Raw genomic sequence first — 24,936 nt, forward strand, 5'->3', positions numbered from 1 at the left:
GAACAACTGTCCAAGGCGTAAGAATAAGCAGCCGGAGAGAATTCCGCGCCTAAGTGACCATCGGGGAGGTCGCTTGGGCACACAGGTATTTCCTGTAAATATGAAACCTAATAAGATCTTGCTTCCCTTCCAGGTCTCTTTTGAGGGTATGTCTGCCACCGGCAGTGCATTCGTGGATTAAGGGTCTTCTGCTAATATTATGTCTGTGGAATTTGCTATGTCTCTAGCTATGCCATTGTTTTATTTGAATAAACCTGTTCCGGTAGTGGGTATCGACTCCACTCCACTTGCTAATGGTTGTTTTACGCAGCATACCCCTGTTTTTGAACTCATTGTTGGCTCCATTCATTTGGAGCAGTGCTCTGTACTGGTGATGCAGGGATTATCGTCCGATTTGGTTTTAGGCCTTCCCTGGTTGCAGATGCATAATCCCACGTTTAACTGGAATACTCGGGATCTTACTAAATGGGGTAATGAATGCATGACGTCCTGTTTTTCTGTTAATTTTAGTTCTCTCCCTGAGGAGGTAAACACTCTACCTGAGTTTATTCAGGACTTCGCTGATGTTTTTTCTAAAAAGGCCTCCGAAGTGTTACCTCCTCATAGAGAATACGATTGCGCTATCGATTTGGTACCAGGAGCTAAGCTCCCTAAGGGTAGGATTTTTAATCTCTCTTGTCCCGAACGTGAGGCCATGAGAGAATATATCCAGGAAAGCCTGGCCAAGGGTTACATTTGCCACTCTACTTCTCCGGTAGGTGCTGGCTTCTTCTGCGTAGGGAAGAAGGATGGTGGTCTTAGGCCGTGCATCGATTACCGAAACTTGAATAAGGTCACTGTAAGGAACCAGTATCCCCTTTCTTTGATTCCTGATCTCTTCAATCAGGTTCAGGGGGCCCAATGGTTCTCTAAGTTTGATCTTCGGGGGGCTTATAACCTTATCCGAATCAGAGAAGTGGATGAGTGGAAGACTGCGTTTAACACGCCCGAAGTTCATTTCGAATACCTCGTCATGCCCTTTGGGTTGTGTAATGCTCCCGCGGTCTTCCAGAATTTCATAAATTAGATTTTAAGAGACTACCTGGGGGTATTTCTTGTAGTGTACCCAGATGACATACTTGTGTTTTCCAAGGACTGGTCCTCCCACATTGAGCATGTCAGGAAGGTGCTCCAGGCCCTTCGGGAAAACAAACTCTTTGCTAAATCCGAAAAATGTGTGTTTGGGGTGCAGGAGATACCATTTTTGGGTCAAATCCTCACTCCTAATGAATTCCGCATGGACCCCGCCAAGGTTCAGGCTGTGGCTGAATGGGTCCAACCTGCCTCCCTAAAGGCGTTACATTGCTTCCTGGGGTTTGCTAATTATTACAGGAGATTTATTGCTAACTTCTCGGTCATCGCTAAGCCTCTTACGGATCTTACTCGCAAAGGTGCTGATCTCCTCCACTGGCCTCCAGAGGCGGTCCAGGCTTTTGAGATCCTTAAGAAGTGCTTTATCTCGGCCCCAGTGCTGATTCAGCCTAACCAAGTTGAGCCATTCATCGTGGAGGTTGATGCCTCCGAGGTGGAAGTGGGTGCTGTCTTGTCCCAGGGTACCAGGTCCCTCACCCATGTCCGTCCCTGTGCCTACTTCTCCGTGAAGTTCTCGCCCACTGAGAGTAACTATGACGTGGGCAACCGCGAACTCTTGGCCATTAAATGGGCATTTGAAGAGTGGCGCCACTTCTTGGAGGGGGCTAGGAACCAGGTAACTGTCCTTACCGACCACAAGAATCTGGTTTTCCTAGAATCTGCCCGGAGGCTAAACCCGAGACTAGCTCGATGGGCGTTGTTTTTTACTAGATTTAACTTTGTGGTCACCTATAGGGCTGGGTCTAAAAATATTAAAGCTGATGCACTGTCGCGTTGCTTCATGGCCAGCCCTCCTTCGGAGGAAGATCCTGCTTGTGTTTTGCCCCCCGGTATAATCATATCCTCTGTTAATTCTGACTTAGTCTCCGAAATTGCGACTGATCAAGGTTCAGCTCCCAGGAACCTTCCTGAGAACAAACTGTTTGTTCCCCCGCAATTCCAACTAAGGGTACTCAGGGAAAATCATGACTCTGCACTATCTGGCCACCCAGGCATCCTGGGTACCAAGCACCTCATTGCTAGAAACTATTGGTGGCATGGGTTGCCTAAAGACGTTAAGGCCTACGTCGCCGCTTGTGAAATTTGTGCTAGGTCCAAGACTCCCAGGTCCCGACCAGCGGACTTACTATGTTCTTTGCCCATTCCCCAGAGACCTTGGACCCATATCTCCATGGATTTTTTTACCGATCTGCCTCCATTTCAAGGCAAGTCGGTGGTGTGGGTTGTAGTAGACCGCTTTAGTAAGATGTGCCACTTTGTGCCCCTCAAGAAACTACCCAATGCCAAACGTTAGCTGCCTTGTTTGTCAAACACATCCTGCGTCTCCATGGGGTTCCTGTCATTATTGTTTCTGACAGAGGGGTACAATTTGTTTCATTGTTTTGGAGAGCTTTCTGTAAAAAGTTGGAGATTGATCTGTCCTTCTCCTTGGCCTTCCATCCTGAAACTAATGGCCAAACTGAGAGGACTAATCAGTCTCTAGAACAATATTTAAGGTGTTTTATCTCCGACTGTCAATATGATTGGGTCTCTTTCATTCCCCTCGCCGAATTCTCCCTTAATAACCGGGTCAGTAACTTGTCGGGGGCTCCCCCTTTTTCTGTAATTTTGGGTTTAATCCACGGTTCTGGTGGTTCCAACAATCCCGAGGTAGATGTAGTTAATCGGGAACTGTGCATAGTCTGGGCCCAGGTTCAGAAGAACCTAGAGGCGTCCCAGAGCATACAAAAGACTCAGGCAGATAGAAGACTTTCTGCTAACCCCTTGTTTGTGGTCAGGGATCTGGTGTGGCTATCTTCAAAAAATTTGCGTCTTTAAGTTCCGTCCAAAAAATTTGCTCCCCGGTATATAGGGCTGTACAAGGTCATTGAGGTTCTTAACCCTGTCTCCTTCCGGCTGGAGTTACCCCCGTCTTTTCAAATACACGACGTGTTTCATGCCTCCCTCCTGAAATGCTGCTCCCCGTCCTTGGCTACCTTGAGGTAACCTCCGGTCCCTGTTCTCACCCCTGAAGGGGTAGAATTCGAGGTGGCCAAGATTGTGGATAGCAGGATGGTTCAGGGCTCCCTCCAGTACCTGGTGGAGAGGATACGGGCCTGAGGAGAGGACTTGGGTACCCGCCCGGGATGTTCACGCTGGGGTATTGCTCAGGAGGTTCCATCTTCGGTTCCCCAATAAGCCAGGTTCACCTAGGAAGGGTCCAGTGGTCCCTCATAAAAGGGGGGGTACTGTAATGGATCTGCCTGACACAGCTTCTGTGTCGACGGCTGTGATTAATCAGTCTGCATCTGCTCCTAGGTCTGATAGAGTGACTCCATCTGCTACCACTCAGGCTGGTAGGCTGAGGAGTGGGAGAACCTATTACAGCCTGGCCAGACGGAGCTAGCTCCCGTCCACTGTCTATTTATACCTTAATTTCCTGCTCTTCCTTGCCTGTGATTCTGTCTGGTTTCCTGGCTCTGCTGTTCCTGCTAGTACTATTGACCTCTGCTTCAATTTGACCCTGGCTTTACTAACTACTCTCCTGACCTGCATTTGGTACCTCGTACACTCCTGGTTTGACTCGGCTCATTCACCACTCTTTTTGCTCACGGTGTTTCCGTGGGCAACTGCCCCATTTCCTGTAGCTTCTGTGTACCCTTGTCTGTTTGTCTCTCGTGCAGGTATTGAGCGTAGGGACCGTCGCCCAGTTGTACGCCGTCGCCTAGGACGGGTGGTGCAAGTAGGCAGGGACTGAGCGGCGGGTAGATTAGGGCTCACCTGTCTGTCTCCTTACCCCGTCATTACACCTGTAAAGAACAGTGACCACCTGGCCTTACGAGGGTATAGCCGTTGGGCCGTCTGAAGATAGGTGAGGATCTTATGGTCCGTAAAAATCAGGATGGGATGAGCTGCGCCCTCTAGTAGATGTCTCCACTCCTCCAGAGCCAATTTCATGGCCAGTAACTCCCGATCCCCAATCGACTAGTTGCATTCTGCGGAAGAGAAGAGTTTAGAAAAATATTCACATACCATTGACTTGCCGTTGGAGCCTCTCTGGAACAGGAGTGCACCAGCACCGGCAGAGGATGTGTTCCAACGAGAACTGTAGAGATACATCTGGATGATGGAGGATAGAGGCTGACGTGAAGGCACTCTTTAGGCTATTGAATGCGGACTCTGGCTCAGGAGTCCACGCGTTGGCGTTCATGCCCTTCTTAGTGAGGTTAGATTCTTCCTTGCATAAACTGTCATGGGACAAGGTGTTCTTGAGGGTTGTTTCTGCGTTACTTTTATTCCATTGTTCCGGTTGAGTCCTTTCTGCCAGCTGGAAGTGTCGCTTAACCGTTAAATTCCTGACAAATTTATTCACGTCAAGCAGGGTGTTGAAAAGGTCAAAATTTCGGGTGGGAGCAAAGTTGAGACCCAAAGAAAGCACTTTCTTTTGGTCTGGAGTGAGAGTAGTTGATGATAAATTGATAATGTTTAGATTGGATATTTGTTCATGCGTGTTCGGAGGTGGCGGCTCTGTTCGTGATCCGTGCGATTTATGTTTTCTGCCGCCCCTCCTACCTCGTTTTTTGATGTATAGTTTACTTTGTTTGATTGGTAGTTGTGTCTATAACCTCCGTTGGGACCTTCATTATCCGATCCCTCATTACCCCCATCTGTTGAGTCTAATTCAGTAGAGCTGAAACTAACTCTGTTCGGATATCCGCTTTGTTTTCTCTGGTATTTGCGATGTTTCAGTATAGGTTTGGGTTTGTGGAAATTTTTCCCTCGATGTTTCCATTCATACACTTCATTATTCGCATAATCCCGGAGGTCCCTTTGGAATTTACTCCTTTTGACTTCAGCTATTATTTTATCCAGTTTATCAATACTCTGGGTGGTGCGTGTCTCTAGTCGTGTGAAATCAGGTGAGCTGGTAAACGTGTTGAGCATATTTTTAATTTTGGAAATGTCGACTTTCAATTCCACAAGCTTTAGTTCCTCCTGTTTGATGATTAAATGCATCAATTTTAGAGAACAGTTGGATAGAATTTGATTCCATTCCTTGCTGAACTCTTCAGAGTAATTGAAAGTAGGGGTCTTTTTCATTCGTAGACCTCTTGGTATCATTTCTTTTGAAGTGTAGTTTCTGAGGGTTGTTACGTCCCACCATACTTTGGCCTCTTGGGTCATTAGCTTTTCCAGTTCTTGGAATAAATCATGTATTTCCATGTTGTTATCTTCTAGATTGCCTGCGTTGCCAAACACCTTGGCAGCCATCTCGGCTCGGGTACACTGTGCCTGTTGATTCATGGTATCCAAAGAGTATTTGTCACAAGTTTACTTGTATCTCCAGTATAGAAATAGTGGATTAAAAAGGTGTGTAATTTTTAAAACACAGTCAGCCAATAGAGTGTGGACCAAACATTCATATAAACACTGATATTGTGATTGTCCACGTTTTGACTCTTCAATTAGTCATTATTTGCTCCCAGCACTTGCCAAAGTATGGCTGTATGCTAATATCAAAGAAATGTATCTTATTTACTGAAAAAACACCTATGCCTTTTTGAAGGTTAAGCACGTGAGGAATAGCCGATATTGGTAAGAGAGAAAAAGGGAGGAATCCTCCAGCTCACCTGAGTATGGCAGTCACATTGTCTGTAGCGCTCGGGTCCTCGTGTCGGCACACGTGGTGGATGAAGCAGGAAAAGCAAAGTAGTGGATCCAGCGCTGAGACCAGGTAGATTGATTTAAAATTGGAAACTTCTTCCAAGTTTTATTTGACAAGACAAAAATAGTGGTTTAAAAGTTAGACATTCGGTGTTCCTCCAGGATACAATGGCTAGTTAGAGGGAATAGGCAGGTGCCTACGCGTTTCAGACTCGATCTGCGTCCTTAGTCATGGCTTCCTATAAGACTCTAACTGGTGCAGGTAGGGTTTATATCCGGTCGTTCATAGTTAATTGCGGTCCACACTAATTTGGACCAACTGCAAAATGAAAACAAGAATATTAGAACACCTAGGATATATACGTAATCTGAACATTCTGAACATCTCCAATGTTGCCAAGCATTTTATTCACCGACATAACAGATCTACCAACTATTTCAAATGCTATGCTATTGAAAAAATACATACTCCCAAAAGAGGGGGGGACATTATACATAAAACACACACAAGAGAGGCATATTGGATTTTCAGACTACAAACCAGGGTGCCAAAGGGTCTCAACTTGAAGAAGGAGCTAATGTTCCATTATTGACCGCATACACAATATCTGAATATTCCTAATTTACTCTGAACTACACAGTGAAGTTTTCCCTATATGGATCAATCATATTGTTTAACGACATAAATGGCAGGAGCCAAAGGCACAACATACACCCATAATGCATTATTAGTTAGATAGGTTTCGGTCTTTTTAAATTCCCAACCCAATAAATAAATAACCTACATCTAATTCAAATATCAAGTTTCTCTTCATTTAAAATCAATAAGGTCATTAAATACGACATTAAGCCTATTTGTCGGAAAATAAATATCCACACAATAATGCCTAAACAAGATGTATAATCCCCGAAAAACCCTTGAAGGAGTCACTCCAATAAAGCCCATAGCTCTAACTCTTCATTCCAACTAATAATTCCTTTTCTTACCACATCAAATATAAAATTTCAAATACGGAATCTCACTCGATCACAAACTAAACAGACAGTTTTATCAAAATACCTTGTCAGTACTCCATACATACCTTATATACTAATACAAACAAAACACTTTCCCCCATGGTTACATCCCATAAAATAGAGATTCAACATAATAAAGTCAATTAACATGACATTAAATCTATTTGTCGGAAAACAAATATCTGTATAATAATGCCCAATTAGATGTATAGTCTGTGAAAAACCATCGAATGGAACATTCCAACAAGCCTATAGTTTTATTATATCATCTCAATTAACAACATTGTTATTATCACTTCAAACATTATAATATAAATACCTAAATTTTACCTGATCGTAAAAGAAAGAGACAGTTCTATCAAAATACACTGCCAGTACTCTCTATAGTTTATATACTGACATAAGTAAGTTATTTCCCACCACGGTCGGATCTCGAAATATAGAGAAATAATAGAACCTACAATACAAATACAACTCGTATCGATCTTTCGTTTCTGTAATATGATACATAACAAAACCATTCTTCGTAATATTCTTACCACCTATATAAATATAGGCATGCAGGTTCATTTCCAAGTTCACTCGATCTAACCCAATATGGTCCAAGCACATAACATTAAACCTAGCTATTTTGGACAACATAATCGCAAGGATAGATACAGGTAAACGGGGTCCGGCTTCATAATATCAGAAAACCCGACATTGCTTCATGGCCTGGTCATCTACATTGAACTTAATAACAGTCATATCCCGAGTATTAAATACTATACATTAAATACATAAAGCAGAAGCATTATGAACTAACATCTCTACTTCTCTCCAGTAACAACGTAATACAACAATTTTTAAATAATCACATTTTCACTTAAATGTGTATATTTTAACTCACTCCGTTCATAATTAGACACGACTCTGTTCACTGGTCTTCTTCAATTACTTGATGAACTAAGGCTACAGTATGGTTAAAAACTAAAAATAAATAACATTAGACACAACAACAAAATATCCATCTTACTTACGTAGAGATCTCTGGTCCTTTTTTTTTTTTCTCTTATGTTCACTCAATCAGTCTGCTGAAATACAAAATGAAGAAGCGTTTCAACCCTTCAACCATGTAATTAGTGTGGACCGCAATTAACTATGAACGACCGGATATAAACCCTACCTGCACCAGTCAGAGTCTTATAGGAAGCCATGACTAAGGACGCAGATCGCGTCTGAAACGCGTAGGCACCTGCCTATTCCCTCTAACTAGCCATTGTATCCTGGAGGAACACCGAATGTCTAACTTTTAAACCACTATTTTTGTCTTGTCAAATAAAACTTGGAAGAAGTTTCCAATTTTAAATCAATCTACGTGGTCTCAGCGCTGGATCCACTACTTTGCTTTTCCTGTTGTTGTGTTACCTAAAGTTTGTCATTGCAAATGGTCTCCTAGTGTTTTCCAGTTCCCAGTGTTGCCCGTTCCTGCTGCCTGTACCCTGTGTCCCGTGCTACCGTGCCTCTGTGCCGTCAAGAGTTGGAGTCGTGTTGTGCCCTCCGCTGCATCTGTTGTGTTGCACCCCGCCGGTTGTCTGTCTACTGTCGGAGCCTCATCATAGCCTGAATCTACCGCTACTGTCTACATTGCCTCAGGTACCCTTTCTGAACTATAGACATTGCATTGTACCTGTTTGGCCAGCTGCTATCCCGCTACGCGGTACGGCCCAGTGGGTCCACACCCCGCGCCGTGAGAATTATATGCAGATGATTTACTTCTGTATGTCTCCCAGACAACGCACTCTATCCCTACAATATTTCACATAATTAATGAATTCGGAGACCTCTCTGGCTTCAGATTAAACTGGTCAAAATCATTTTTGCTAACTACAAGACTCATATATATGCGAGGAAAAAATTTAAATGTTACGACCGTTCGAAAGTTTTCAATATCTTGGTCTCTACATAAGTAGAGATATGAATGAATACTACTCCTTAAACTGTCTACCCCTATTGGAGGATATAAAGCTAAAAATGATGGTATGGAAGAAACTTCCCCTGTCAATGGTGGATAGATTAGCTCTTATTAAGATGGTACTTCTGCCAAAAATATTGTTTGTTATTTCTAATGTCCTGATATGGATAAAGAAGAATTTTTTTGAAATGATAAACTCCATATTCACAAATCTCATCTGGAAAGATAAGAAGCCCTGTATCGCTCTTAAAAAAACGGTATATGGGAGCTGCGGATAGAGGCCTTGGGGTTTGAGATGTTAAACTTTACTACGTTGCTGCAAAATTCAAACAAATTAATGTTTGATGAGAAGTGTCTATAAATTGATATTTTTTGGATTAAGTAGTACCTATAGGATACAATACTATATATCATATTTTAGAGTCCAGGATTTTCAGGGTTCATCCTTATAAAGTGTGTATACTGTATCTCTCCTTACACAAAATATCGGTAGGTATTAAAAAACTGTTACTAGTGGTTGGGTACTTTGACTTTACTCCCTTATGGAAATCCAGGCATTTTGGGGAGCTGCACAACATTGATAGTCTTTTTTGGATTATCAAAGGAATTACACAGATCTCCCATATCTTAATTGATGGAAATATGAGAGATTTTTCTAGCTTTAAAACGGAGTATGAATTATCTAACAAAGACTTTCTTAAATACCTACAGCTAAGATCTGCCTATGACAGTATACAATGTAAAGAAAAAATATCTATGGAAACAAGGGGCATAATGCACTTAATGTTAGAAACAGTTACTAAAAGGGGAGCAATTGGGAGATTATATAAGATGCTTATGAGCCACCTTGCTCCACCTCATAATTCCAAATCGTGGAAAAGAAGGGAGGTAGACATAGGTGTACAATCAGATGACTTCTGGTTTAGAGTGTACCAACAAATCTCAAGGGTATATTCCAACAGCAACCATAAAATTTCACAATTTATGATAGTCCATAGACTATATTATTCAGCTACCTATTTTAAAAAATATAGGCCTGAGACAAACACATAGTTGTCCCAAATGTCTAGTTCCAGAGGCCAACTGGATACACCTCACCTGGCATTGTCCGAAACGAAGTAAATACTGGTTGGATATAACTACCTACTTAGAATATATATATTTCATTGTACCATCCGTTTGGATCTTAAGGTATGTCTCTTGGGAGGTGTATCCACGATTCTGCAAGTAGGAAGTAATTGCACACCGGTATGTCAATCATTATTTCTAACTAGGTTAGAAGTAGCAGCAAGGTGGCTCTCATCAGCTCCCCCCTCTGTAAAAGCTTGGGAGGCGAGAGTAAATAAATTTATACACAACGAGCATAGACTTTCCTGTTTAAAAGGGAAGAATATACTCTCCGTGGATCAATGGGATCCTTGGATTAAGAAATTTCCACTTATAAAGTTCTAATGGATATTCAAATTTTCCGTTTGTTGTTTTTTTGGGTTTTGTTTTTTTTTTTGCACGGGAGCTCGGAGTGAATCGGGGTGGGAGGGGGCGAGAGGGAAGAAAAAGCAAAGTTAAGGAAAAGACTAGAGAAGGAATTATTAATTCTATCTCAGTTAAATAATTGAACAACATCCTCCCTACTTTATGTTATTACTGTAAATGTTCTTATCTTTGATGTATTGGTTATTATGCAGTTGTAAAACTTTGGAAATAAAAAGTAATATAAAAAAAACAAAACAGGGTACACAGTGGTTTCCTTTATACTATATATACACCTCACATATATTATTCAACAAGTGACATAATCATAAACGAATAAAACAATCTATTTTACAGAGGACTTTGTATTTTTTATTTAATATTATTTAATTTACAGGTGACAATTATATAGTTATAATTATATAATAAATATCTATCTAACACATATGTAGAATTTGACATAACAGATGGGTTAAAAAGATTCTAGATAACTGCTTCAGTGAGGTTAAGTAAGAGGAAACCATATGGCTGGATAGTGGGGCGAGTCACTATAGAAACCCAAATGTACTGTTTGTTGTGCACAAGAAAAGTTATTGCAAGGTTTTCCACATTACTGAGCTGTGGTTGAGCAGCGCTGTGAGAATATAGAAAATACTGGTCTAGAACAACTTGTGGGTGACTGATTATTTAGAGGTTTTACATTTCCCAGAAATTAAAGACATAAAAATTGTAATGGGATACGACACCACAAAGCAAAAAAATATGTTTGTGTACAGTAGATGTGCAGTGCATAATTTCCCATTTGGTTTAGCAACACAGATAAAGGTCATAGTTTTTCGGAACTTTGTTCACCAAGTATGATGCAGGGCTTAACAAGTATGATGCGGGCAGGGGCGTAGCTAAAGGCTCATGGGCCCCGATGCAAAAATTCTTATTGGGCCCCCCCCCAGCAACTTCTCATGGCCGACGGTCCGTAGCTTTCAGCTGCATCGCTGGGTCTCCTAAGTGACCCAACAATGCAGCACTAGCAGCCAGGGGCGTCACTAGGGTCTTAAAACGTCATGGGAAATAGCCCCAATACATATGTGTCCGCCCAAAAAAAATGTGTGTGTGTGTGTGTGTGTGTGTGTGTGTGTATAGGAGACAAAAATAGCATATCTATAGCACTACAACCCTATAAACTATGGATAGGATTAGATACATTGGCTCAGCAGACAGTATCACACATGATAGGATTAGATACAGTGGACCAGCAGACAGTATCACACATGATAGGATTAGATACAGTGGCTCAGCAGACAGTATCACACATGATAGGATTAGATATAAGGCCCAGCAGACAGTTTCACACATGATGGGATTAGATACACAGCTCAGCAGACAGTATCACACATGATAGGATTAGATACAGTGGCTCAGCAGTCAGTATTACACATGATAGGATTAGAGATAGGGCCCAGCAGACAGTATCACACATGATGGGATTAGATATACAGCTCAGCAGACAGTATCACACATGATAGGATTAGATACAGTGGCTCAGCAGTCAGTATTACACATGATAGGATTAGAGATAGGGCCCAGCAGACAGTATCACACATGATGGGATTAGATACACAGCTCAGCAGACAGTATCCCACATGATAGGATTAGATACACAGCTCCGCAGACAGTATCACCCATGATTGGATTAGATACAGTGGCTGAGCAGAAAGTATCACACATGATTGGATTAGATATAGGGCCCAGTTCGCTGACATTGCGGCTCCAGCACTGGACCCAGGAAAGGTAAGAATAATAATTGTTTTGCTTCTTTATGTGTTACTAATTATTTTTGTGTGTTTCTGTTTTTTTACAAGTTCGGTTGTTGGACTACTTCAGATTCGAGGACTACTTCAATGACAGCATTTTTTTATTCTCAACAAAATGGTTAATGGGGGTTGTGTTTTTTTATTTCAATAAAATATTGTTTCTATGTACTTGTATTTTTTTAAACTTTATTAACTTGTATTTATTTAAACTTTATTATTACCGCCTTAGTAATGTCCGCTGGCTGATTGACAACCTCCATTACCAAGGCGAGGCTTAATGTTAGCAGGTGCAAAGGCTAACACTAACCCCCATTATTACCCCGGTACCTACCGCCACCAGGGGTACTGGGAAGAGCCGGGTACGAACCAGTACCCGACCATCTGTAGTGATAGTCGGGCACCGGGGTGGCCGCAGGCTGGTATCATTAGGCTGGGGAAGGCCAAAAACAGTGGCTCTTCCCACCCTGGTAATGCTGCCTGCTGCTGCTGTGTTGTATCTGGCTGGTTATGAAAATTGGGGGGGGGACCCCACATCGTTCTTTCCAATTATTTTTTATTTTAATTTTTTTAAATGAGGTGGGGTCCCCCCCATTTTTCATAACCAGCCAGATACAATAAAGCAGCAGCAGGCAGCATTACCAGGATGGGAAGGGCCACTGTTTCTGGCCTTTCCCAGCCTGATAATACCAGCCTGCGGCCGCCCCATTGCCCATCAATCACTACAGATAGTCAAGTACTGGATCGTACCCGGCTCTTCCCAGCACCCCTTGGTGGCGGTGGGTACCAGGGTAATAAAGGGGGTTAGTGTTAGCCTCTGCACCGGCTAACACTAAGCCCCGCTTTAGCAATGGACGCTGTCAATCAGCCGGTGGCCATTACTAAGGCGGTAGTAATATAGTTTAAAAAAAAAACACAAAGACATAGAAAAAATATTTTATTTAAATAAAAAAAAAAACACACAACCCTCATTAACCATTTTATTGATAATAAAAAAAGCCGTCATCGAAGTAGTCCTGGAATCCGACGTAGTCCACCGACCGAACCTGTAAGAAAACACACAAAAAACGATTAGTAACACATGTGTTAGGCGATACAGGGCCCATGTGTGATACTGTCTGTGGGACTCTGTATCTAAGCCTACCACAAGGTAGGCTTAGATACAGGGTCCAGCAGACAGTAATCTTATACAGTATAACTATGATTACTGTGTGCTTACTGTGTGATTACTGTGTGCTGGGGCCCTGTATCTAAACCTACCGTGTGGTAGGCTTAGATACAGGGCCCATCAGACAGGATCACATATGGGCCATGTATCTAAGCCTACCATGTGATTGGCTTAGATACAGGGCCCAGCAGACAGCATCACACAATCTGTGATCCTGTCTCATGGGCCCTCTAAGCCTGCTACATCGTAGGCTTAAAGGGATTGTCCAGTCCCTAAACATTGATGGCCTATCCTCAGGATAGGCCATCAATAGCTGATGGGCCAGGGTCCGACTCCCGGTAGCCGCCAATCAGCTGTTTTCAAGGGGCCGCAGCACTTGTACGAGAGCTGCTTCCCCTTCATTTCCCTTACTGGCTCACACTGTGAATCGCCGACACGGATTCACAGTGGGAGCAAGTGACCGGAATGAAGGGGAAGCAGCTCTCGTACGAGTGCTGCGGCCCCTTGAAAACAGCTGATTGGCCGGCTCCTGGGAGTCGGACCCTGCCAATCAGCTTCAGAAGACAGGGATATTAATCTTACCCTCCTTTTCAGCCGCGGCGGAAGTTCTGTCCTAACTCTATCCAGGATGACAATGTTGTGCGCGGCGCATAGTTTTGTGACGTCATGTGATGCGCACAGCGCTGTGACGTAAGGATCTCTGCTGTGCTCTGTAACCAGGAAGGTAAGTACTGTCAGTTACTATAGTAACAGGGGCCCGCGGCCCGAGTTACTATAGTAACTTTTTATTGATGTGGTGCGGAGGGGGCCGCGGCACCCCTGGCTTCATGGCCCGGTCGCAATTGCGACCACTGAGACCCCTATAGCTACGCCACTGGATGCGGGGCATAACAAGTATGATGCGGGGCATAACAAGTATGATGCGGGGCATAACAAGTATGATGCGGGGCATAACAAGTATGTTGCAGGGCATAACAAGTATGATACAGGGTATAACAACACTAAAGAGCTGATAGTATGAGGAGTCACTGGGTAGCTATGTCTTACATTGTAGGCGATTCATCACATCATGCTTCCTGTTCCTGATATTTGTATGAGAGTAGGTGCTTGAAGAAGATAATGTATATGTTCCTAGTGGTTCTGTTAATTCCATTAGGTTTTATCTAGATATATAGATTGAAAAAATGAAGCAATAACTAAACCCCCAATGCATTGATAGTATCCCTATTCCTACCAGGCAAGGGTGATTGTAGCCAGAGCAGGCCTTACATTGGATGGTGCCTCGTGTGCTACCTTCATATTAGGCACTGTCATACAGTGTACAAATAACCATACCATAAAGCAATAAACGCTATACAATTTGCAGACCAAATAACAGTGCCACAAATTGGCCACATAACACTCCTTTTCAGTTGCCTAATAACAGGTGCATAGCTAAGGGCTTATGGGCTCTGGTGGAAAAGTTCAGTTTGGGCCGCCTCACGCATCTTCTCTTCACAGCCAACAATCGCAGCCCAACCATAACTTTCAGCTGCATCGCTTGATCTCTTTAGTGACCCATCAATGCAGCATTAGCAGCTAGGGGAGTTGCTAGAGTCTTAAAAGAAAATACAGCATATACTGTATATATATACATACATATATATATATATATTGTATATATATATATATACAACAAGAGCAGAAAACACAGCACTCCACGAATCTGGAACATCAGGCCATGTGCTCGTTACCAGGGGATGAATCAATTCCTCCTCTTTTTAGACAAAAACCAGCATAGAAAATAGTAACGGCACCAGGACTTCAAGACGGATGAAAAACAGGGTGGATTTATTCTACACTATGTCGGTGAGACCACAACTGAATTGCGCCTCAGGTTGAGGAACCACAAGTCTAATATTAAAACTAAGAGGCAGGATTTGCCGGTGTCTAGACACTTTGTGGAGAAGGGACATGGTCTCTCACTATTGAGATTCAGAGTCATTGATTCTGTGCCTCAGTTGAGACGTGGTGGTGATAGAGGTTTGGCTCTCAAAAGAAAAGAGCTTGAGTGGATCTATAGGTTAGATACTATGTCTCCCAAGGGATTGAATATAGAATATCCCTGTGGCCCGCATATCTAATATAGTGAGGGGTCTGTTCTCCATGATCTTGGGGGTTATTTTTACGGCCGGCGTCCTTTCTGGTGTAGTTGGTGTTACCTTTGTATATACTATGGAAATAAGTCCTTTTGAGTCTAATTTTGACTCGATATTTAGATATGTATATTTTTTAACTCTATTCTTTATTGTACTGTGTTTGTCTTTACAAATATTGTTTGGTAGTTTTTGTTTGTGTACTTATCCTTTTTTTGTACTTTTAGATACACGGTATTTTGTCAAACAATGAAAGGTTATTGGAAGGCAGCGGAGGCCCATTCATCGGGATCATCAAATCAGCTTACAGTCATTCAAGTATAAGCCTCTATGTAATGTCCTGCGTGGTTTCTTGTGATGTTATTACTATGCGATGTGGCTGCTTTACACTATTCATTTGCAACCCATGCTACATAGATTAACAAAGTAAAAATTGAAAGATCTTCTTCTACACCGTTTGATTCTATATATAAAAGTAAAAATTTTTTTTTTCTTTATTACACCAGCTTCAAACATGCAATCTAAACATATGGGATCCTATGGTTGCTATTGTCTGGACATCTTATCTGTCCGACATATTTTACATCTCTTGATGGGATGATGTTTATTTGTCCAAATGGGGTCCCTTTAGATGCTCCTAGTGTGACTATTATCACATCTGTGGGCGGGGTCTATGATGTACCCGACGCTGATTGCCACTGTATGGAGATCACTATAGATGGTGTTTTTTGTGCTGCTCTGCATATTCCACCAATTTCGATGGTGGATGCATTGCAGCACCAAACGAAGGGTGTGAGTGATATGCAGGTATAGATATTATACACTGCAGTACTTTTTAATCTATTTAGCGCTTCCGGATGATGCTGGCGCCGGCGCATTGACACTGGAACGCAAGTTCCGTGTTCGCGCATGCGCAGTGTTAGCTGCTCGCTTTGATGCGTTCCACCGGACTTTACATCCGGTCTGGACGCCATCTTTGAGCATGCGCACTGGAGACGCGCGCGGAATTCACACGCTGGTTATGTGGACATTCCATACAGACTGTTTACTGTAAGTTTATTTAATTTACTTAACTTTCACCTGGATTTAATTGGCCCCTGCCTCCTTCCATATTACCCTAATGACACTTATTAACACTGTTTGTGATATTTTCACATGACTGTTGATATATATGTATCACTTTATATTACGTTTTTTTCCAAAAATTCAGAGATATTCACTTTCATACCAAAATCTATAATATTTTTGTATTGCACACATTTTTAATGGGTATTACATATTTAATGATGTGATTGTTAACTGATGTATGTTCCCTCTATTTATACTTGACACCATTGTTAGTTTGTGATGGCTTGAGAAAGGTTCCTGTTGAACCGAAACGTTGCTGTGTTTGAGGTGAATAAATCCACCCTGTTTTTCATCCGTCTTGAAGTCCTGGTGCCGTTACTATTTTCTATGCTGGTTTTTATATATATATATATATATATATATATATATATATATATACACACACACACTACCGTTCAAAAGTTTGGGGTCACCCAGGCAATTTTATGTTTTCCATGAAAACTCACACTTATATTTATCAAATGAGTTGCAAAATGACTAGAAAATATAGTCAAGACATTGACAAGGTTAGAAATAATGATTTTTATTTGAAATAATAATTTTCTCCTTCAAACTTTGCTTTCGCCAAAGAATGCTCCATTTGCCGCAATTACAGCATTGCAGACATTTGGCATTCTAGCTGTTAATTTGCTGAGGTGATCGGGAGAAATTTCACCCCATGCTTCCAGAAGCCCCACCCACAAGTTGGATTGGCTTGATGGGCACTTCTTGCTTACCATACGGTCAAGCTGCTCCCACAACAGCTCTGTGGGGTTGAGATCTGGTGACTGCGCTGGCCACTCCATTACAGATAGAATACCAGCTGCCTGCTTCTTCCCTAAATAGTCCTTGCATAATTTGGAGGTGTGCTTTGGGTCATTGTCCTGTTGTAGGATGAAATTGGCTCCAATCAAGCGCTGTCCACAGGGTATGGCATGGCGTTGCAAAATGGAGTGATAGCCTTCCTTATTCAAAATCCCTTTTACCTTGTACAAATCTCCCACTTTACCAGCACGAAAGCAACCCCAGACCATCACATTACCTCCACAATGCTTGACAGATGGCGTCAGGCACTCTTCCAGCAACTTTTCAGTTGTTCTGCGTATCACAAATGTTATTCTGTGTGATCCAAACACCTCAAACTTCGATTCGTCTGTCCATAACACTTTTTTCCAATCTTCCTCTGTCCAATGTCTGTGTGCTTTTGCCCATATTAATCTTTTCCTTTTTATTAGCCAGTCTCAGATATGGCTTTTTCTTTGCCACTCTACCCTGAAGGCCAGCATCCCGGAGTCGCCTCTTCACTGTAGACGTTGACACTGGCGTTTTGCGGGTACTATTTAATGAAGCTGCCAGTTGAGGACCTGTGAGGTGTCTATTTCTCAAGCTAGAGACTCTAATGTACTTGTCTTGTTGCTCAGTTGTGCAGCGGGGCCTCCCACTTCTCTTTCTACTCTGGTTAGAGCCTGTTTGTGCTGTCCTCTGAAGGGAGTAGTACACACCGTTGTAGGAAATCTTCAGTTTCTTGGCAATTTCTCGCATGGAATAGCCTTCATTTCTAAGAACAGGAATAGACTGTCGAGTTTCACATGAAAGCTCTCTTTTTCTAGCCATTTTGAGAGTTTAATCGAACCCACAAATGTAATGCTCCAGATTCTCAACTAGCTCAAAGGAAGGTCAGTTTTATAGCTCCTCTAAACAGCAAAACTGTTTACAGCGGTGCTAACATAATTGCACAAGGGTTTTCAAGTGTTTTCTAATCATCCATTAGCCTTCTAACACAGTTAGCAAACACAATGTATCATTAGAACACTGGAGTGATGGTTGCTGGAAATGGGCCTCTATACACCTATGTAGATATTGCATTAAAAAACAGACGTCTGCAGCTAGAATAGTCATTTAGCACATTAACAATGTATAGAGTGTATTTCTGATTAATTTAATGTTATCCTCATTGAAAAAAACTGTGCTTTTCTTTCAAAAATAAGGAAATTTCTAAGTGACCATAAACTTTTGAACGGTAGTGCATATATATATATATATATATATATATATATATATCTGTACATAGCAGACAAAAAATGGCGACAGCACCCTGCGACACTAATGCCACCTAAACCACTAAATATAAATAAATATGCACTAAAGCTAAATCTACTTACAAATAGGGAGGTTCTTAGTGCACATTTTGATCAAAAAGTGTTAGCCCACCTGCCACGACAAGGCGACCTCTGTAAGGTGGGAACCTACGCTGCACATACACCCAGAACTGGGACTAAGCCTACATATATACCTGGGGATGGTAGGATCCAGCATTGAACTGATTAAAATCACCCAGGGCAGAATGGGAGGAGTGCAAGAACAACAAGTGGAGGCAGTCACTAACCCCACATATATGGATACCATAAACACAACAAAAATTGAACAGCACATTCCAACTAAATGATACAAAATACGCAGGTGCAAGAACACCTATGACTGCAGATATACAGCAGACAAAAAATGGCGACAGCACCCTGCGACACTAATGCCACCTAAACCACTAAATATAAATAAATATGCACTAAAGCTAAATCTACTTACAAATAGGGACGTTCTTAGTGCACATTTTGATCAAAAAGTGTTAGCCCACCTGCCACGATATACATATATATATATATATATATATATATATATATATATATATATATATATATACAGTTCAGCAGCTCAGCAGACGGTATCACACATGATAGGATTAGATACAGCAGTTTAGCCGACGGCATCACACATGATAGCATTAAACACAGCAGCTTAGCAGACAGTATTACATATGATAGCCTTAGATACAAGATACAGCGGCTCAGCAAACAGTATCACAAATGATAGGATTAGATACATCAGTTCAGCAGACAGCATCACACATGATAGGATTTGATACAGCAGCGTAAAAGACAGTATTGCACATTATATGATTAAATACAGCGACTTAGCAGACAGTATAACAAATTATAGACTTATATACAGGCCTCAGCAGACCGTATCACACATGATAGGCTTAGAATATTGGTCCCAGCAGACAATATCACACATAATAGACTTAGAAACAGAGCCCAGCAGACAGCAACACACATGACAGGCTTAGATACAGGGCCTCAGCAGACAGAATCACTGATGACAGGCTTAGATCCAGGGTCTCAGCAGACAGTATCACTGATGATAGACTTAGATACAGGGCCCAGCAGATACTATTCATATATTTACCCCCTTTACTTCTGAAAAGGGTCCTCTTCAGCTCCGGGCGCAACACTGCTACCTCTTTCGCTCCAGACGCAGCCCTGGGCCCAGACACCGTTAAGCGCCAGGACCTTCTGTGAACCGCACATTGCCGTCCTGATACTAATCAGGTCTCAATTACTACAGTAACTGTTGACAGACGTGGTGCAGGGGGCTATGGGCTCCCTGGCTTCAGGGCCTAGTCGCAACTGCGACTGCTGCAATCAATATAACTATGCCACTGTATACAGTGCCACCACTACTAATATATACTGCCAAAATAATAGATTGTACAATGCCTATGCAGCAGTGGCATTCTTTGACTAAGTAAATACCAACATACATGGGTCAAATAATACCAATAGTTACCAAATAACAGCTACATACATAAAATAATCCTGTATCAGTGCTAAACAATGTGTAAATAAAAGTGACATACTATTAATATTAAAGTTTGTGGTACTCACAAGCCTCGGGTGTCAGGGCATCTGTGGAACCCGTTTCAGCAGTGGCAACTGATGCACCTATGCAATCGCACCAGAGGCACACCCCGAAAACTGGTCGTGATTGTAACTTTCAATTAATAATTGTCAGTGCTATATTGTTTGGCCTTATAAATGGGGGTCCAAAATGAGATCTTGGAAGATCCTGCCAGTCCAGTTTAAGACCCTTGTAACGTCTCTTGCTCGAGTGAGCGTTAGATTATATTTTATTAATGTGTCCTGTGTGTAGGGTGTTGTTTATACTCATTGCGTCCAGTAGGTGGTTGGCCATGTCCCCTATTGGACCCAGAGTCTCAACAATCAACAATGAGCAGCAAGCCTACTACCTTAAAGGGGTTGTCCGAGATTTATTTTTTCAGTAAATTTAAACACACATTGCACATATTTACAGTTGAATAATATACTTACCTGTGCAATCTTGCTTCTGTTCTCCGCTCTGGCTGTTCTTTTCTTCGGATCACATGACTTCTGACGTCACTTTTTCAGGCTCCTCCACTGTCGTGTCGTATCCCGATCACATGGTCTCGCCCCAGAGAGACCCCGGATGGGATACGACACGTCCCTGGTGACGTGTCATTTCGGCGTGTGCTGGTTGATTACTGCCCGCCCAGCCTATGCAGCTTTTCACTGTGAGCGCGCCTATGACCCCAGTCAGAACGCCGTAATTTCCTGGCTCTTTCTAAAGCTGCTGCAGGTGTCCGGTCGGAACATAAGGGGCACCTGTCTGCAGCGATCAGCTGCTCTTCGGCGCGTGCCCCCCCCCTGCGCCGAAGAGCAGCTGATCGCTGCTGACAGGCGCCCCGTATGTCGGACACCTGCAGCAGCTTTAGGAAGAGCCAGGAAATTACGGAGTTCTGACTGGGGTCTGTGACGGCCAGTGAGTGGACCAGTCCAGTCACCTTACCTGTCACCTCACCTCACGTCAGTGACATGAGGTCAGATGACTCAGGTCAGGGGACAGGTCCACTCCCGTGCTGCAGCCTTCCAGCTCTGCCTCTACTCTGTGCTCTGCTGTTACACACGCCGAGAAGCAGAAGAGGAAGCTCCGCCCTCAGCTCGTCCTGACCTGTGATGCTGTCAGCAAGGAGACATGGTGAGTGTCTGTGTGTTTGTGTGTGTAGTGTGTATACAGTGTGTGTCTCTGTCTTTGTATGTGTATATGTTACAGTGTGTGTGTGTGTGTGTGTGTGTGTGTGTGTGTGTGTGTGTGTGTGTGTCTCTGTCTGTCTGTGTCTCTGCATGTGTTTGTCTCTTACATTATCTGTTCTCAGAGAGTTATCACTGTGTTATCTGTGATGATACATAGGACTGCAGGCAACATCTACCACATTATCTGTAATCAGACAGTTATCACTGTGTTACCTGCGGTGTTACATAGGACTGCAGGTAACACAAATACATTATCTGTACTCAGAGAGTTATCAGTGTGTTATCTGTGGTGTTACTTAGGAACATAGGAGTGCAGGTAACATCTACATTACAGGGGATCATGGGTATGGTGGGTTACAAGACAGTAAACAGACAGTAAGGGATGTAAACAAACAGCAAGGGATGTAAACAAACAGAAAGAGCAGCAGTGATGATGGAAATCAAACATAAACTGGTCAGAAGTTTAATAGGGCGTATTAGGGAAGGCAAACCAAGGCTGGGGGACACTTTTTAGAATTATTTTTTTTCCTGGACAACCCCTTTAAGCTTCCTATCGTCCTCTTATGTTTATGTTCCCTTAGACTCTCTTCCCAATGAATGTTAAAATTCACCCAAACCACAGGGGTGACCCTCCCAGGCTAGACCATGGAGCAATGGAAGAAGGTGGTCTGTTTTGATGAATCATGATTTCTTTTAGATAAGGTGGACAGCAGGGTACGGTACAGTACTAGTTTGTTATTTTTCACTTTCACACCTTCCCCCATTGACAGATAACGTCAGAAGCTTCTAAAAAACAAAATAATTATGGTTCTTTTAGTTCACAAGCATTTCTTTTATTACCATATGAGAATAATTATTCAGTAAAACATTTACTGTATCCTTGCACCTCCTGCAGGCCCATGGTGTTACAAATCCAAGAAGACACATTTAAGACTGTGACTGTGACTGTAAATGGTGTTTCATCTGTAAATTTCTAGGTATTCATTTAGACCGCACAAGGTACTTTATGAATACTATGCTGCTCATTAGACATTATTGCAAGTACAGTGACTGTCTCAACCCATCCCCTTCCTGCCCCATGACGTTATAGCACGTCGTGGTGAGCGGGTCATTCCGGAGGACCGCCATACTATTACATCATGGTGATGATGTGGGCACAGCAGCTGTGCCTGAGCCATCACCAGCAGGTGCTCTCGGTAACTAACAGCTGACATCCTGATGTAATGGCTAGGATCCCCTTTTGCCCCTCAGATGCCGCAGTCCCTCAGGAGTTTAACAAAGATAGGGGGTGCTGAAGGGGTCCTTAGCACCAAAAAAGCGCGGTCCTTAAGGGGTTAAGTAAAAAACTATTTTGACTTTCAAGACGCAGCGATTTTGTGTTATCAGCTCCACGTTCCGAGAGACATAACTTTTTCTTTTTTCTGTCAATGTAGCCATATAAAGGCTTGTTTTTTTGTGGCACAAGTGATATTTTTAATGCCACCATTTTGGGGAACATTTAACTTATTGATTACATTTTATTATTTTTTAAGTAAATAAAGGGAAAAAAACGCAATTCCGTTGTTGGTTTTTTTTGCGATTATTTTTATGTCGTTCACCTTGCAGTATAAATAACATGTTAACCTTATTGTACATGTATTTATATTTGCATCAATACCAAACATGTATTTTTATTAAGACTTGCATAATAAACCTATTTTTCATGTAAAAACTATTCTGTTTTGTGTATTTTTTACTTTGAAGAACTTTTTTAATACACTTTATTGAACTTTATTATAGGTATATTTTAGTCTCACTAGGGGACATTACAATGCGATCTATTAATTCCTTCTTTAAATATTTGGTATATTCAGCATATCAAAGTATTATTGGCTGTCAGTAATAAACTGTCAGAAATATAAATAAATAGGCATTAAGCCATGGCAGACCTGGGAGCTTTTGTTAGCCCCCTCCCGCTGTCAAACCACCTAAATTACACAGTTGATCACAGCATCTAAGGAGTTAAACGGTGCACACTGTTGATGGCGTGGGCACAGTTGTTTTGCCTGCGCCATTGGACACATTATTACATCCTATTGCGGTCAGAACACCGCAATTAGGGGGTAAAAGTACATCTGAATACAGTAAGGGCATAAGGAGTAAAGCATACTTCTAGTGCTCCACTTCTTAACCTTTTAGAAAATGCATCTCAGTGTGTAAATTCAGGTTTCTAATATGAAAAAAAAAAAAAATGAAGACTCTTTGTTTATTAGTTAATTCACCCCATTCATTTCAATATGGGAAAAAAAGAAAAGAAATGAGAGATGGGTAAGGCGGTGTCTAGGTAGTACACAGTCTTAGCAGGAATGTTGCGGCAAAGATTGTACGAAACAGTAGTTCTTGCAGCAATGAAACTTTATTCTCAGACCAGTGCCAACTGTGTACATGACAGCTTCAGAATGTTCCGAATGTGGAAGCTTGTTCTTGCTCTGTTGAAATAAAGGGCCAGGGACGCACCTCCCTGATGCAGGGGTTTGGTCTGGCAAAATTGCAGGCTGCTCACTTGCTGTTCGTGGGCATGCTCCTGCCCGTACCCTCCACTGGACAATACACTCACGGTGGGGAGACTCCTGCCTACCAGCCAAAGTTCACTCCAGGACCTGGTCCATAGGCACAGCGAGACTGTGTGCATATATAACCACCTAACCAAGTGTAGAGTAGAAGTACAAATAATATTACCAACACCAAATTTCTTTAGAATGTGGGGTTGGCCCAAGGTCGGCCACAGCTTTATTTTAAAAATAATTAGATTAATTTTAATATAAAATAACTTTATCTATAAATAACATTATCCAAAAACTCAATGACCTAAACCAGAGGTCAACAAAACCTGAATACCAGCCTATCTCGAAGGGCATGTAGGTAATAAACTAAAACCCCCGCTATAAGGTGACCGTGTAAATCCCTCAACTACATGGCTCCCCGACCCTCAACAAATGCAATGCCTGCTCAACCCCATCCTGCAGTCCTGACAAAAGATATCCAGGCCGATGTCCGTAAGGTGCACCTCATCCGGTAACAACAAGCACCTGTTATCCCCATCCAGCTGTCTGTGACGGATCACCACCCCTCCTCGGGCCCTCACAAACCTGGACACCCTGGTATTCAATAAACGCCTGCCTCTCTCGATTGCATTAACATCTCTAGCCCCTTGCCACACCAATCTCGGGACAATTTCTGACCAGACCAACACCATACGGGGAAAAAAGGAAGAAAATCTCTCAAGGTCTGAGTGGATCAATGATATTAGCTCACCCAACCTGATCGAGCACAGGTCATTTCCACCCAGATGCACCACCAAAACAGTCGGCCCCGGCCGAAGCCGACTCAACTCCACCAGTTTGGTGTAGTGCCTGCAACCCGCGCAGACCCTGTAGACCTCTCCAATGAATCTCCGCATCCAGAAACCCCAAGGCCCGTTCTCCTGGACGAATAGCCGCTCGGCGATCCGCCCAGCACACATAAAAGTGACCGATGATCCACACAGAAGGACGACAACCTAAAATAACAAAATTAAATTAATCAAAATAAGATCAGGACTAACATACCCTGCAAA

The sequence above is a fragment of the Rhinoderma darwinii genome, chromosome 1 (assembly GCF_050947455.1).
Source record: "Rhinoderma darwinii isolate aRhiDar2 chromosome 1, aRhiDar2.hap1, whole genome shotgun sequence".
NCBI classification, from domain to species: domain Eukaryota; kingdom Metazoa; phylum Chordata; class Amphibia; order Anura; family Rhinodermatidae; genus Rhinoderma; species Rhinoderma darwinii.